The following is a 17,860-nucleotide window of genomic DNA, read 5'->3' on the forward strand; positions in this document are numbered from 1 at the left end:
TACAGTAAACCTTCACTGGTGCATCGGAATCCAATACTGGTCTCCCAGGAGCCGCTAAAACCACAAACTCTTAGAAGATTCACTCTTCTTGTACGTAAGTCGGCATTGTGCCTTTTATATTCAAGTCCGATGCGATTTCTGTGTTTCATCGTCAATGGGAAGGTCCAAGGGATTCAGTAAACCTGCACTGGTGCATCGGAATCTAATACTGGTCTCCCAGGAGCCGCTCAAGGGACAAACTCTTACAAGATTCACTCCTCTTGTACTTAAGTCGGAATTGTGCCTTTTATATTCAATTCCGATGCGATTTCTGTGTTTCATCGACAATGTGAAGGTCCAAGGGATACAGTAAACCTGCACTGGTGCATCGGAATCCAATACTGGTCTCCCAGGAGCCGCTCACAACACAAACTCTTAGAAGATTCACTCTTCTTGTACTTAATTCGCCATTGTGCCCTTTATATTCAATTCCGATGCGATTTCTATGTTTCATCGTCAATGTGAAGGTCCGAGGGATACAGTAAACCTTGACTGGTGCATCGGAATCCAATACTGGTCTCCCAGGAGCCGCTCAAACCACAAACTCTTAGAAGATTCACTCTTCTTGTACGTAAGTCGGCATTGTGCCTTTTATATTCAATTCCGATGCGATTTCTGTATTTCATCGTTAATGGGATGGTCCAAGGGATTCAGTAAACCTGCACTGGCGCATCGGAATCTAATACTGGTCTCCCAGGAGCCGCTCAAGGAACAAACTCTTACAAGATTCACTCTTCTTGTACTTTAGTCGGAATTGTGCCTTTTATATTCAATTCCGATGCGATTTCTGTGTTTCATCGTCAATGTGAAGGTCCAAGGGATACAGTAAACCTGCACTGGTGCATCGGAATCCAATACTGGTCTCCCAGGAACCGCTCAATTCCCAAACTCTTAGAAGACTCTCTCTTCTTGTACTTAAGTCGACATTGCGCCTTTGATATTCAATTCCGATGCGATTTCTGTGTTTCATCGTCAATGTGAAGGTCCAAGGGATACAGTAAACCTGCACTGGTGCATCGAAATCCAATACTGGTCTCCCAGGAGCCGCTCAAATCACAAACTCTTAGAAGACTCACTCTTCTTGTACTTAAGTCGACATTGTGCCTTTTATATTCAACTCCGACGCGATTTCTGTGTTTCATCGTCAATGTGAAGGTCCAAGGGATACAGTAAACCTGCACTGGTGGGCGCATCGGAATCCAATACTGGTCTCCCAGGAGCCGCTCACAGCACAATCTCTTAGAAGACTCACTCTTCTTGTACGTAAGTTGGCATTGGGCCTTTTATATTCAATTCCGATGCGATTTCTGTGTTTCATCGTCAATGGGAAGGTCCAAGGGATTCAGTAAACCTGCACTGGTGCATCGGAATTTAATACTGGTCTCCCAGGAGCCGCTCAAGGGACAAACTCTTACAAGATTCACTCTTCTTGTACTTAAGTCGGAATTGTGCCTTTTATATTCAATTCCGATGCGATTTCTGTGTTTCATTGTCAATGTGAAGGTCCAAGGGATACAGTAAACCTGCACTGGTTCATCGGAATCCAATACTGGTCTCCCAGGAGCCGCTCAAAACACAAACTCTTAGATGATTCACTCTTCTTGTACTTAAGTCGACATTGTACCTTTTATTTTCAATTCCGATGCGATTTCTGTGTTTCATCGTCAATGTGAAGGTCCAAGGGATACAGTAAACCTGCACTGGTGCATCGGAATCCAATACTGGTCACCCAGGAGCCGCTCAAATCACAAACTCATAGAAGACTCACTCTTCTTGTACTTAAGTCGACATTGTGCCTTTTATATTCAATTCCGATGCGATATCTGTGTTTCATCGTCAATGTGAAGGTCCAAGGGATACAGTAAACCTGCACTGGTGCATCGGAATCCAATACTGGTCTCCCAGGAACCGCTCAAATCACAAACTCTTAGAAGACTCACTCTTCTTGTACTTAAGTCGACATTGTGCCTTTTATATTCAACTCCGACGCGATTTCTGTGTTTCATCGTCAATGTGAAGGTCCAAGGGATATAGTAAACCTGCACTGGTGGGCGTATCGGAATCCAATACTGGTCTCCCAGGAGCCGCTCAAAGCACAAACTCTTAGAAGACTCACTCTTCTTGTACTTAAGTCGGCATCGTGCCTTTTATATTCAATTCCGATGCGATTTCTGTGTTTCATCGTCAATGTGAAGGTCCAAGGGATACAGTAAACCTGCACTGCTGCATCGGAATCCAATACTGGTCTCCCAGGAGCCGCTCAAATCACAAACTCTTAGAAGACTCACTCTTCTTGTACTTAAGTCAACATTGTGCCTTTTATATTCAATTCCGATGCGATTTCTGTGTTTCATCGTCAATGTGCAGGTCCAAGGGATACAGTAAACCTGCACTGGTGCATCGGAATCCAATACTGGTCTCCCAGGAGCCGCTCAAATCACAAACTCTTAGAAGACTCACTCTTCTTGTACTTAAGTCGACATTGTGCCTTTTATATTCAACTCCGACGCGATTTCTGTGTTTCATCGTCAATGTGAAGGTCCAAGGGATACAGTAAACCTGCACTGGTGCATCGGAATCCAATACTGGTCTCCCAGGAGCCGCTCAAATCACAAACTCTTAGAAGACTCACTCTTCTTGTACTTAAGTCGACATTGTGCCTTTTATATTCAACTCCGATGCGATTTCTGTGTTTCATCGTCAATGTGAAGGTCCAAGGGATACAGTAAACCTGCACTGGTGCATCGGAATCCAATACTGGTCTCCCAGGAGCCGCTCAAAGCACAAACTCTTAGAAGACTCACTCTTCTTGTACGTAAGTCGGCATTGTGCTTTTTATATTCAATTCCGATGCGATTTCTGTGTTTCATCGTCAATGGGATGGTCCAAGGGATTCAGTAAACCTGCACTGGTGCATCGGAATCTAATACTTGTCTCCCAGGAGCCGCTCAAGGGACAAACTCTTACAAGATTCACTCTTCTTGTACTTAAGTCGGAATTGTGCCTTTTATATTCAATTCCGATGCGATTTCTGTGTTTCATCGTCAATGTGAAGGTCCAAGGGATACAGTAAACCTGCACTGGTGCATCGGAATCCAATACTGGTCTCCCAGGAGGCGCTCAAATCACAAACTATTAGAAGACTCACTCTTCTTGTACTTAAGTCGGCATCGTGCCTTTTATATTCAATTCCGATGCGATTTCTGTGTTTCATCGTCAATGTGAAGGTCCAAGGGATACAGTAAACCTGCACTGGTGCATCGGAATCCAATACTGGTCTCCCAGGAGCCGCTCAAATCACAAACCCTTAGAAGACTCACTCTTCTTGTACTTAAGTCGGCATCGTGCCTTTTATATTCAACTCCGACGCGATTCCTGTGTTTCATCGTCAATGTGAAGTTCCAAGGGATTCAGTAAACCTGCACTGGTGCATCGGAATCCAATACTGGTCTCCCAGGAGCCGCTCAAACCACAAACTCTTAGAAGATTCACTCTTCTTGTACTTAAGTCGACATTGTGCCTTTTATATTCAACTCCGACGCGATTTCTGTGATTCATCGTCAATGTGAAGGTCCAAGGGATACAGTAAACCTGCACTGGTGGGTGCATCGGAATACAATACTGGTCTCCCAGGAGCCGCTCAAAGCACAATCTCTTAGAAGACTCACTCTTCTTGTACGTAAGTTGGCATTGGGCCTTTTATATTCAATTCCGATGCGATTTCTGTGTTTCATCGTCAATGGGAAGGTCCAAGGGATTCAGTAAACCTGCACTGGTGCATCGGAATTTAATACTGGTCTCCCAGGAGCCGCTCAAGGGACAAACTCTTACAAGATTCACTCTTCTTGTACTTAAGTCGGAATTGTGCCTTTTATATTCAATTCCGATGCGATTTCTGTTTTTCATCGTCAATGTGAAGGTCAAAGGGATACAGTAAACCTGCACTGGTGCATGGGAATCCAATACTGGTCTCCCAGGAGCCGCTCAAATCACAAACTCTTAGAAGACTCACTCTTTTTGTACTTAAGTCGACATTGTGCCTTTTATATTCAACTCCGACGCGATTTCTGTTTTTCATCGTCAATGTGAAGGTCCAAGGGATACAGTAAACCTGCACTGCTGGGCGCATCGGAATCCAATACTGGTCTCCCAGGAACCGCTGAAAGCACAAACTCTTAGAAGACTCACTATTCTTGTACTTAAGTCGGCATCGTGCCTTTTATATTCAATTCCGATGCGATTTCTGTGTTTCATCGTCAATGTGAAGGTCCAAGGGATACAGTAAACCTGCACTGCTGCTTCGGAATCCAATACTGGTCTCCCAGGAGCCGCTCAAATCACAAACTCTTAGAAGACTCACTCTTCCTGTACTTAAGTCGACATTGTGCCTTTTATATTCAATTCCGATGCGATTTCTGTGTTTCATCGTCAATGTGAAGGTCCACGGGATACAGTATACCTGCACTGGTGCATCGGAATCCAATACTGGTCTCCCAGGAGCCGCTCAAATCACAAACTCTTAGAAGACTCACTCTTCTTGTACTTAAGTCGACATTGGGCCTTTTATATTCAACTCCGACGCGATTTCTGTGTTTCATCGTCAATGCGAAGGTCCAAGGGATACAGTAAACCTGCACTGGTGCATCGGAATCCAATACTGGTCTCCCAGGAGCCGCTCAAAGCACAAACTCTTAGAAGACCCACTCTTCTTGTACGTAAGTCGGCATTGTGCCTTTTATATTCAATTCCGATACGATTTCTGTGTTTCATCGTCAATGGGATGGTCCAAGGGATTCAGTAAACCTGCACTGGTGCATCGGAATCTAATACTTGTCTCCCAGGAGCCGCTCAAGGGACAAACTCTTACAAGATTCACTCCTCTTGTACTTAAGGCGGAATTGTGCCTTTTATATTCAATTCCGATGCGATTTCTGTGTTTCATCGTCAATGTGAAGGTCCAAGGGATACAGTAAACCTGCACTGGTGCATCGGAATCCAATACTGGTCTCCCAGGAGGCGCTCAAATCACAAACTATTAGAAGACTCACTCTTCTTGTACTTAAGTCGGCATCGTGCCTTTTATATTCAATTCCGATGCGATTTCTGTGTTTCATCGTCAATGTGAAGGTCCAAGGGATACAGTAAACCTGCACTGGTGCATCGGAATCCAATACTGGTCTCCCAGGAGCCGCTCAGATCACAAACTCTTAGAAGACTCACTCTTCTTGTACTTAAGTCGGCATCGTGCCTTATATATTCAACTCCGACGCGATTCCTGTGTTTCATCGTCAATGTGAAGTTCCAAGGGATACAGTCAACCTGCACTGGTGCATCGGAATCCAATAATGGTCTCCCAGGAGAAGCTCAAATCACAAACTCTTAGAAGATTCACTCTTCTTGTACTTAAGTCGGCATCGTGCCTTATATATTCAACTCCGACGCGATTCCTGTGTTTCATCGTCAATGTGAAGGTCCAAGGGATACAGTAAACCTGCACTGGTGCATCGGAATCCAATACTGGTCTCCCAGGAGCCGCTCAAATCACAAACTCTTGGAAGACTCACTCATCTTGTACTTAAGTCGGCATTGTGCCTTTTATATTCAATTCCGATGCGATTTCTGTGTTTCATCGTCAATGTGAAGGTCCAAGGGATACAGTAAACCTGCACTGGTGCATCGGAATCCAATACTGGTCTCCCAGGAGCTGCTCAAAGCACAAATTCTTAGAAGATTCACTCTTCTTGTACTTAAGTCGGTATTGTGCCTTTTATATTCAATTCCGATGCGATTTCTGTGTTTCATCGTCAATGTGGAGGTCCAAGGGATACAGTAAACGTGCACTGGTGCATCGGAATCTGATACTGGTCTCCCAGGAGCCGCTCAAAGCACAAACTGTTAGCAGACTCACTCTTCTTGTACTTCCGACAGCATTGTGCCTTTCATATTAAATTCCGATGCGATTTCTGTGTTTCATCGTCAATGTGAAGGTCCAAGGGATACAGTAGACCTGCCCTGGTGCATGGGAATCCAATACTAGTCTCCCAGGAGCCGCTTGAACCACAAACTCTTAGAAGATTCACTCTTCTTGTACATAAGTCGGCATTGTGCCTTTTATGTTAAATTCCGATGCGAATTCTGTGTTTCATCGTCAATGTGAAGGTCCAAGGGATACAGTAAACCTGCACTGGTGCATCGGAATCCAATACTGGTCTCCCAGGAGCCGCTCAAAGCGCAAACTCTTAGAAGACTCACTCTTCTTGTACGTAAGTCGGCATTGTGCCTTTTATATTCAAATCCGATGCGATTTCTGTGATTCATCGTCAATGGGATGGTCCAAGGGATTCAGTAAACCTGCACTGGTGCATCGGAATCTAATACATGTCTCCCAGGAGCCGCTCAAGGGACAAACTCTTACAAGATTCACTCTTCTTGTACTTAAGTCGGAATTGTGCCTTTTATATTCAATTCCGATGCGATTTCTGTGTTTCATCGTCAATGTGAAGGTCCAAGGGGTACAGTAAACCTGCACTGGTGCATCGGAATCCAATACTGGTCTCCCAGGAGCCGCTCAAATCACAAACTCTTAGAAGACTCACTCTTCTTGTACGTAAGTCGGCATTGTGCCTTTTATATTCAATTCCGATGCGATTTCTGTGATTCATCGTCAATGGGATGGTCCAAGGGATTCAGTAAACCTGCACTGGTGCATCGGAATCTAATACTTGTCTCCCAGGAGCCGCTCAAGGGACAAACTCTTACAAGATTCACTCTTCTTGTACTTAAATCGGCATCGTGCCTTTTATATTCAATTCGGATGCGATTTCTGCGTTTAATTGTCAATGTGAAGGTCCAAGGGATTCAGTAAACCTGCACTGGTGCATCGGAATCCTATACTGGTCTCCCAGGAGCCGCTCAAAGCACAAACTCTTAGAAGACTTACTCTTCTTGACTTAAGACGGTATAGTGCCTTTTATATTCAATTCCGATATGATTTCTGTCTTTCATCGTCAATGTGAAGGTCCAAGGGATACAGTAAACCTGCACTGGTGCATCGGAATCCAATACTGGTCTCCCAGGAGCCGCTCAAATCACAAACTCTTGGAAGACTCACTCATCTTGTACTTAAGTCGGCATTGTGCCTTTTATATTCAATTCCGATGCGATTTCTGTGTTTGATCGTCAATGTGAAGGTCCAAGGGATACAGTAAACCTGCACTGGTGCATCGGAATCCAATACAGGTCTCCCAGGAGCTGCTCAAAGCACAAATTCTTAGAAGATTCACTCTTCTTGTACTTAAGTCGGTATTGTGACTTTTATGTTAAATTCCGATGCGATTTCTGTGATTCATCGTCAATGGGATGGTCCAAGGGATTCAGTAAACCTGCACTGGTGCATCGGAATCTAATACTTGTCTCCCAGGAGCCGCTCAAGGGACAAACTCTTACAAGATTCACTCTTCTTGTACTTAAGTCGGAATTGTGCCTTTTATATTCAACTCCGACGCGATTCCTGTGTTTCATCGTCAATGAGAAGTTCCAAGGGATACAGTAAACCTGCACTGGTGCATCGGAATCCAATACTGGTCTCCCAGGAGCCGCTCAAATCACAAACTCTTAGAAGATTCACTCTTCTTGTACTTAAATCGGCATCGTGCCTTTTTTATTCAATTCGGATGCGATTTCTGCGTTTAATTGTCAATGTGAAGGTCCAAGGGATTCAGTAAACCTGCACTGGTGCATCGGAATCCTATACTGGTCTCCCAGGAGCCGCTCAAAGCACAAACTCTTAGAAGACTTACTCTTCTTGACTTAAGACGGTATAGTGCCTTTTATATTCAATTCCGATATGATTTCTGTCTTTCATCGTCAATGTGAAGGTCCAAGGGATACAGTAAACCTGCACTGGTGCATCGGAATCCAATACTGGTCTCCCAGGAGCCGCTCAAATCACAAACACTTGGAAGACTCACTCATCTTGTACTTAAGTCGGCATTGTGCCTTTTATATTCAATTCCGATGCGATTTCTGTGTTTGATCGTCAATGTGAAGGTCCAAGGGATACAGTAAACCTGCACTGGTGCATCGGAATCCAATACAGGTCTCCCAGGAGCTGCTCAAAGCACAAATTCTTAGAAGATTCACTCTTCTCGTACTTAAGTCGGTATTGTGCCTTTTATATTCAATTCCGATGCGATTTCTGTGTTTCATCGTCAATGTGGAGGTCCAAGGGATACAGTAAACGTGCACTGGTGCATCGGAATCTGATACTGGTCTCCCAGGAGCCGCTCAAAGCACAAACTGTTAGAAGACTCACTCTTCTTGTACTTCCGACAGCATTGTGCCTTTCATATTAAATTCCGATGCGATTTCTGTGTTCCATCGTCAATGTGAAGGTCCAAGGGATACAGTAGACCTGCCCTGGTGCATGGGAATCCAATACTGGTCTCCCAGGAGCCGCTTGAACCACAAACTCTTAGAAGATTCACTCTTCTTGTACATAAGTCGGCATTGTGCCTTTTATGTTAAATTCCGATGCAATTTCTGTGTTTCATCGTCAATGTGAAGGTCCAAGAGATATAGTAAACCTGCACTGGTGCATCGGAATCCAATACTGGTCTCCCAGGAGCCGCTCAAAGCACAAACTCTTACAAGATTCACTCTTCTTGTACTTAAGCTGGCATTGTGCCTTTTATATTCAATTCCGATACGATTTCTATGTTTCATCGTCAATGTGAAGGTCCAAGGGATACAGTAAACCTGCACTGGTGCATCGGAATCTAATACTGGTCTCCCAGGAGCCGCTGAAACCTCAAACTCTTAGAAGATTCACTCTTCTTGTATTAAGTCGGTATTGTGCCTTTTATATTCAATTCCGATGCGATTTCTGTGTTTCATCGTCAATGTGGAGGTCCAAGGGATACAGTAAACGTGCACTGGTGCATCGGAATCTGATACTGGTCTCCCAGGAGCCGCTCAAAGCACAAACTGTTAGAAGACTCACTCTTCTTGTACTTACGACAGCATTGTGCCTTTCATATTAAATTCCGATGCGATTTCTGTGTTTCATCGTCAATCTGAAGGTCCAAGGGATACAGTAGACCTGCCCTGGTGCTTGGGAATCCAACTCTGGTCTCCCAGGATCCGCTCAAACCACAAACTCTTAGAAGATTCACTCTTCTTGTACATAAGTCGGCATTGTGCCTTTTATGTTAAGTTCCGATGCGATTTCTGTGTTTCATTGTCAATGTGAAGCTCCAAGAGATATAGTAAACCTGCACTGGTGCATCGGAATCCAATACTGGTCTCCCAGGAGCCGCTCAAAGCACAAACTCTTACAAGATTCACTCTTCTTGTACTTAAGTGGGCATTGTGCTTTTATATTGAATTCCGATGCGATTTCTGTGTTTCATCGTCAATGTGAAGGTCCAAGGGATACAGTAAACCTGCACTGGTGCATCGGAATCTAATACTGGTCTCCCAGGAGCCGCTGAAACCACAAACTCTTAGAAGATTCACTCTTATTATACTTAAGTCGGCATTGTGCCTTATATATTCAATTCCGATGCGATTTCTGTGTTTCATCGTCAATGTGAAGGTCCAAGGGATACAGTAAACCTGCACTGGTGCATCGGAATCCAATACTGGTCTCCCAGGAGCCGCTCAAACCAAAAAACTGTTAGAAGACTTACTCTTCTTGTACTTAAGTCGGCATTGTGTCTTTTATATTCAATTCCGATGCGATTTCTGTGTTTCATCGTCAATGTGAAGGTCCAAGGGATACAGTAAACCTGCACTGGTGCATCGGAATCCAATACTGGTCTCCCAGGAGCCGCTCAAAGCACAAACTCTTAGAAGACTCACTCTTCTTGTACTTAAGTCGGCATTGTGCCTTTTATATTCAATTCTGATGCGATTTCTGTGTTTCATCGTCAATGTGAAGGTCCAAGGGATACAGTAAGCCTGCACTGGTGCATCGGAATCCAATACTGGTCCCCCAGGAGCCGCTCAAACCACAAACTCTTAGAAGATTCACTCTTCTTGTACTTAAGTCGGTATTGTGCCTTTTATATTCAATTCCGATGTGATTTCTGTGTTTCATCGTCAATGTGAAGGTCCAAGGGATACAGTAAACATGCACTGGTGCATCGGAAATCAGTACTGGTCTCCCAGGAGCCGCTCAATGCACAAACTCTTAGAAGATTCATTCTTCCTGTACTTAAGTCGGAATTGTGCCTTTTATATTCAATTCCGATGCGATTTCTGTGTTTCATCGTCAATGTGAAGGTCCAAGGGATACAGTAAACCTGCACTGGTGCATCGGAATCCAATACTGGTCTCCCATGAGCCGCTCAAAGCACAAACTCTTAGAAGACTCACTGTTCTTGTACTAAAGTCGGCATTGTGCATTTTATATTCAATTCCGACGCGATTTCTGTGTTTCATCGTCAATGTGAAGGTCCAAGGGATACAGTAAACCTGCACTGGTGCATCGGAATCCAATACTGGTCTCCCAGGAGCCGCTCAAACCACAAACTCTTAGAAGATTCACTCTTCTTGTACTTAAGTCGGCATTGTGCCTTTTATATTCAATTCCGATGCGATTTCTGTGTTTCATCGTCAATGTGAAGGTCCAAGGGATACAGTAAACCTACACTCCTGCATCGGAATCCAAAACTTGTCTCCCAGGAGCCGCTCAAAGCACAAACTCTTAGAGGATTCACTCTTGTTGTACTTATGTCGGCATTGTGCCTTTTATGTTAAATTCCGATGCGATTTCTGTGTTTCATCATCAATGTGAAGGTCCAAGGGATACAGTAAACCTGCACTGGTGCATCGGAATCCAATACTGGTCTCCGACGAGCCGCTCAATCCACAAACTCTTAGAAGATTCACTCTTCTTGTACTTAAGTCGGCATTGTGCCTTTTGTATTAAATTCCGATGCGATTTCTGTGTTTCATCGTCAATGTGAAGGCCCAAGGGATACAGTAAACCTGCACTGTTGCATCGGAATCCAATACTGGTCTCCCAGGAGCCGCTCAAATCACAAACTCTTGGAAGACTCACTCATCTTGTACTTAAGTCGGCATTGTGCCTTTTATATTCAATTCCGATGCGATTTCTGTGTTTCATCGTCAATGTGAAGGTCCAAGGGATACAGTAAACCTGCACTGGTGCATCGGAATCCAATACTGGTCTCCCAGGAGCCGCTCAAAGCACAAATTCTTAGAAGATTCACTCCTCTTGTACTTAAGTCGGTATTGTGCCTTTTATATTCAATTCCGATGCGATTTCTGTGTTTCATCGTCAATGTGGAGGTCCAAGGGATACAGTAAACCTACACTCCTGCATCGGAATCCAATACTTGTCTCCCAGGAGCCGCTCAAAGCACAAACTCTTAGAGGATTCACTCTTGTTGTACTTAAATCGGCATCGTGCCTTTTATATTCAATTCGGATGCGATTTCTGCGTTTAATCGTCAATGTGAAGGTCCAAGGGATACAGTAAACCTGCACTGGTGCATCGGAAACCTATACTGGTCTCCCAGGAGCCGCTCAAAGCATAAACTCTTAGAAGACTTACTCTTCTTGACTTAAGTCGGCATAGTGCCTTTTATGTTCAATTCCGATGCGATTTCTGTCTTTCATCGTCAATGTGAAGGTCCAAGGGATACAGTAAACCTGCACTGGTGCATCGGAATCCAATACTGGTCTCCCAGGAGCCGCTCAAATCACAAACTCTTGGAAGACTCACTCATCTTGTACTTAAGTCGGCATTGTGCCTTTTATATTCAATTCCGATGCGATTTCTGTGTTTCATCGTCAATGTGAAGGTCCAAGGGATACAGTAAACCTGCACTGGTGCATCGGAATCCAATACTGGTCTCCCAGGAGCTGCTCAAAGCACAAATTCTTAGAAGATTCACTCTTCTTGTACTTAAGTCGGTATTGTGCCTTTTATATTCAATTCCGATGCGATTTCTGTGTTTCATCGTCAATGTGGAGGTCCAAGGGATACAGTAAACGTGCACTGGTGCATCGGAATCTGATACTGGTCTCCCAGGAGCCGCTCAAAGCACAAACTGTTAGAAGACTCACTCTTCTTGTACTTCCGACAGCATTGTGCCTTTCATATTAAATTCCGATGCGATTTCTGTGTTTCATCGTCAATGTGAAGGTCCAAGGGATACAGTAGACCTGCCCTGGTGCATGGGAATCCAATACTGGTCTCCCAGGAGCCGCTTGAACCACAAACTCTTAGAAGATTCACTCTTCTTGTACATAAGTCGGCATTGTGCCTTTTATGTTAAATTCCGATGCGATTTCTGTGTTTCATCGTCAATGTGAAGTTCCAAGAGATATAGTAAACCTGCACTGGTGCATCGGAATCCAATACTGGTCTCCCAGGAGCCGCTCAAAGCACAAACTCTTACAAGATTCACTCTTCTTGTACTTAAGCGGGCATTGTGCCTTTTATATTCAATTCCGATGCGATTTCTGTGTTTCATCGTCAATGTGAAGGTCCAAGGGATACAGTAAACCTGCACTGGTGCATCGGAATCTAATACTGGTCTCCCAGGAGCCGCTGAAACCTCAAGCTCTTAGAAGATTCACTCTTCTTGTACTTAAGTCGGTATTGTGCCTTTTATATTCAATTCCGATGCGATTTCTGTGTTTCATCGTCAATGTGGAAGTCCAAGGGATACAGTAAACGTGCACTGGTGCATCGGAATCTGATACTGGTCTCCCAGGAGCCGCTCAAAGCACAAACTGTTAGAAGACTCACTCTTCTTGTACTTCCGACAGCATTGTGCCTTTCATATTAAATTCCGATGCGATTTCTGTGTTCCATCGTCAATGTGAAGGTCCAAGGGATACAGTAGACCTGCCCTGGTGCATGGGAATCCAATACTGGTCTCCCAGGAGCCGCTTGAACCACAAACTCTTAGAAGATTCACTCTTCTTGTACATAAGTCGGCATTGTGCCTTTTATGTTAAATTCCGATGCAATTTCTGTGTTTCATCGTCAATGTGAAGGTCCAAGAGATATAGTAAACCTGCACTGGTGCATCGGAATCCAATACTGGTCTCCCAGGAGCCGCTCAAAGCACAAACTCTTACAAGATTCACTCTTCTTGTACTTAAGCTGGCATTGTGCCTTTTATATTCAATTCCGATACGATTTCTATGTTTCATCGTCAATGTGAAGGTCCAAGGGATACAGTAAACCTGCACTGGTGCATCGGAATCTAATACTGGTCTCCCAGGAGCCGCTGAAACCTCAAACTCTTAGAAGATTCACTCTTCTTGTACTTAAGTCGGTATTGTGCCTTTTATATTCAATTCCGATGCGATTTCTGTGTTTCATCGTCAATGTGGAGGTCCAAGGGATACAGTAAACGTGCACTGGTGCATCGGAATCTGATACTGGTCTCCCAGGAGCCGCTCAAAGCACAAACTGTTAGAAGACTCACTCTTCTTGTACTTACGACAGCATTGTGCCTTTCATATTAAATTCCGATGCGATTTCTGTGTTTCATCGTCAATCTGAAGGTCCAAGGGATACAGTAGACCTGCCCTGGTGCTTGGGAATCCAACTCTGGTCTCCCAGGATCCGCTCAAACCACAAACTCTTAGAAGATTCACTCTTCTTGTACATAAGTCGGCATTGTGCCTTTTATGTTAAGTTCCGATGCGATTTCTGTGTTTCATTGTCAATGTGAAGCTCCAAGAGATATAGTAAACCTGCACTGGTGCATCGGAATCCAATACTGGTCTCCCAGGAGCCGCTCAAAGCACAAACTCTTACAAGATTCACTCTTCTTGTACTTAAGTGGGCATTGTGCTTTTATATTGAATTCCGATGCGATTTCTGTGTTTCATCGTCAATGTGAAGGTCCAAGGGATACAGTAAACCTGCACTGGTGCATCGGAATCTAATACTGGTCTCCCAGGAGCCGCTGAAACCACAAACTCTTAGGAGATTCACTCTTATTATACTTAAGTCGGCATTGTGCCTTATATATTCAATTCCGATGCGATTTCTGTGTTTCATCGTCAATGTGAAGGTCCAAGGGATACAGTAAACCTGCACTGGTGCATCGGAATCCAATACTGGTCTCCCAGGAGCCGCTCAAACCAAAAAACTGTTAGAAGACTTACTCTTCTTGTACTTAAGTCGGCATTGTGTCTTTTATATTCAATTCCGATGCGATATCTGTGTTTCATCGTCAATGTGAAGGTCCAAGGGATACAGTAAACCTGCACTGGTGCATCGGAATCCAATACTGGTCTCCCAGGAGCCGCTCAAAGCACAAACTCTTAGAAGACTCACTCTTCTTGTACTTAAGTCGGCATTGTGCCTTTTATATTCAATTCCGATGCGATTTCTGTGTTTCATCGTCAATGTGAAGGTCCAAGGGATACAGTAAGCCTGCACTGGTGCATCGGAATCCAATACTGGTCCCCCAGGAGCCGCTCAAACCACAAACTCTTAGAAGATTCACTCTTCTTGTACTTAAGTCGGTATTGTGCCTTTTATATTCAATTCCGATGTGATTTCTGTGTTTCATCGTCAATGTGAAGGTCCAAGGGATACAGTAAACATGCACTGGTGCATCGGAAATCAGTACTGGTCTCCCAGGTGCCGCTCAATGCACAAACTCTTAGAAGATTCACTCTTCCTGTACTTAAGTCGGAATTGTGCCTTTTATATTCAATTCCGATGCGATTTCTGTGTTTCATCGTCAATGTGAAGGTCCAAGGGATACAGTAAACCTGCACTGGTGCATCGGAATCCAATACTCGTCTCCCATGAGCCGCTCAAAGCACAAACTCTTAGAAGACTCACTCTTCTTGTACTAAAGTCGGCATTGTGCATTTTATATTCAATTCCGACGCGATTTCTGTGTTTCATCGTCAATGTGAAGGTCCAAGGGATACAGTAAACCTGCACTGGTGCATCGGAATCCAATACTGGTCTCCCAGGAGCCGCTCAAACCACAAACTCTTAGAAGATTCACTCTTCTTGTACTTAAGTCGGCATTGTGCCTTTTATATTCAATTCCGATGCGATTTCTGTGTTTCATCGTCAATGTGAAGGTCCAAGGGATACAGTAAACCTACACTCCTGCATCGGAATCCAAAACTTGTCTCCCAGGAGCCGCTCAAAGCACAAACTCTTAGAGGATTCACTCTTGTTGTACTTATGTCGGCATTGTGCCTTTTATGTTAAATTCCGATGCGATTTCTGTGTTTCATCGTCAATGTGAAGGTCCAAGGGATACAGTAAACCTGCACTGGTGCATCGGAATCCAATACTGGTCTCCGACGAGCCGCTCAATCCACAAACTCTTAGAAGATTCACTCTTCTTGTACTTAAGTCGGCATTGTGCCTTTTGTATTAAATTCCGATGCGATTTCTGTGTTTCATCGTCAATGTGAAGGCCCAAGGGATACAGTAAACCTGCACTGTTGCATCGGAATCCAATACTGGTCTCCCAGGAGCCGCTCAAATCACAAACTCTTGGAAGACTCACTCATCTTGTACTTAAGTCGGCATTGTGCCTTTTATATTCAATTCCGATGCGATTTCTGTGTTTCATCGTCAATGTGAAGGTCCAAGGGATACAGTAAACCTGCACTGGTGCATCGGAATCCAATACTGGTCTCCCAGGAGCTGCTCAAAGCACAAATTCTTAGAAGATTCACTCTTCTTGTACTTAAGTCGGTATTGTGCCTTTTATATTCAATTCCGATGCGATTTCTGTGTTTCATCGTCAATGTGGAGGTCCAAGGGATACAGTAAACCTACACTCCTGCATCGGAATCCAATACTTGTCTCCCAGGAGCCGCTCAAAGCACAAACTCTTAGAGGATTCACTCTTGTTGTACTTAAATCGGCATCGTGCCTTTTATATTCAATTCGGATGCGATTTCTGCGTTTAATCGTCAATGTGAAGGTCCAAGGGATACAGTAAACCTGCACTGGTGCATCGGAATCCTATACTGGTCTCCCAGGAGCCGCTCAAAGCATAAACTCTTAGAAGACTTACTCTTCTTGACTTAAGTCGGCATAGTGCCTTTTATGTTCAATTCCGATGCGATTTCTGTCTTTCATCGTCAATGTGAAGGTCCAAGGGATACAGTAAACCTGCACTGGTGCATCGGAATCCAATACTGGTCTCCCAGGAGCCGCTCAAATCACAAACTCTTGGAAGACTCACTCATCTTGTACTTAAGTCGGCATTGTGCCTTTTATATTCAATTCCGATGCGATTTCTGTGTTTCATCGTCAATGTGAAGGTCCAAGGGATACAGTAACCCTGCACTGGTGCATCGGAATCCAATACTGGTCTCCCAGGAGCTGCTCAAAGCACAAATTCTTAGAAGATTCACTCTTCTTGTACTTAAGTCGGTATTGTGCCTTTTATATTCAATTCCGATGCGATTTCTGTGTTTCATCGTCAATGTGGAGGTCCAAGGGATACAGTAAACGTGCACTGGTGCATCGGAATCTGATACTGGTCTCCCAGGAGCCGCTCAAAGCACAAACTGTTAGAAGACTCACTCTTCTTGTACTTCCGACAGCATTGTGCCTTTCATATTAAATTCCGATGCGATTTCTGTGTTTCATCGTCAATGTGAAGGTCCAAGGGATACAGTAGACCTGCCCTGGTGCATGGGAATCCAATACTGGTCTCCCAGGAGCCGCTTGAACCACAAACTCTTAGAAGATTCACTCTTCTTGTACATAAGTCGGCATTGTGCCTTTTATGTTAAATTCCGATGCGATTTCTGTGTTTCATCGTCAATGTGAAGGTCCAAGAGATATAGTAAACCTGCACTGGTGCATCGGAATCCAATACTGGTCTCCCAGGAGCCGCTCAAAGCACAAACTCTTACAAGATTCACTCTTCTTGTACTTAAGCGGGCATTGTGCCTTTTATATTCAATTCCGATGCGATTTCTGTGTTTCATCGTCAATGTGAAGGTCCAAGGGATACAGTAAACCTGCACTGGTGCATCGGAATCTAATACTGGTCTCCCAGGAGCCGCTGAAACCTCAAGCTCTTAGAAGATTCACTCTTCTTGTACTTAAGTCGGTATTGTGCCTTTTATATTCAATTCCGATGCGATTTCTGTGTTTCATCGTCAATGTGGAGGTCCAAGGGATACAGTAAACGTGCACTGGTGCATCGGAATCTGATACTGGTCTCCCAGGAGCCGCTCAAAGCACAAATTGTTAGAAGACTCACTCTTCTTGTACTTACGACAGCATTGTGCCTTTCATATTAAATTCCGATGCGATTTCTGTGTTTCATCGTCACTCTGAAGGTCCAAGGGATACAGTAGACCTGCCCTGGTGCTTGGGAATCCAACTCTGGTCTCCCAGGATCCGCTCAAACCACAAACTCTTAGAAGATTCACTCTTCTTGTACATAAGTCGGCATTGTGCCTTTTATGTTAAGTTCCGATGCGATTTCTGTGTTTCATCGTCAATGTGAAGCTCCAAGAGATATAGTAAACCTGCACTGGTGCATCGGAATCCAATACTGGTCTCCCAGGAGCCGCTCAAAGCACAAACTCTTACTAGATTCACTCTTCTTGTACTTAAGTGGGCATTGTGCTTTTATATTGAATTCCGATGCGATTTCTGTGTTTCATCGTCAATGTGAAGGTCCAAGGGATACAGTAAACCTGCACTGGTGCATCGGAATCTAATACTGGTCTCCCAGGAGCCGCTGAAACCACAAACTCTTAGAAGATTCACTCTTATTGTACTTAAGTCGGCATTGTGCCTTATATATTCAATTCCGATGCG

Source organism: Schistocerca nitens, unplaced genomic scaffold (genome assembly GCF_023898315.1).
Source record: "Schistocerca nitens isolate TAMUIC-IGC-003100 unplaced genomic scaffold, iqSchNite1.1 HiC_scaffold_528, whole genome shotgun sequence".
Lineage (NCBI taxonomy): Eukaryota > Metazoa > Arthropoda > Insecta > Orthoptera > Acrididae > Schistocerca > Schistocerca nitens.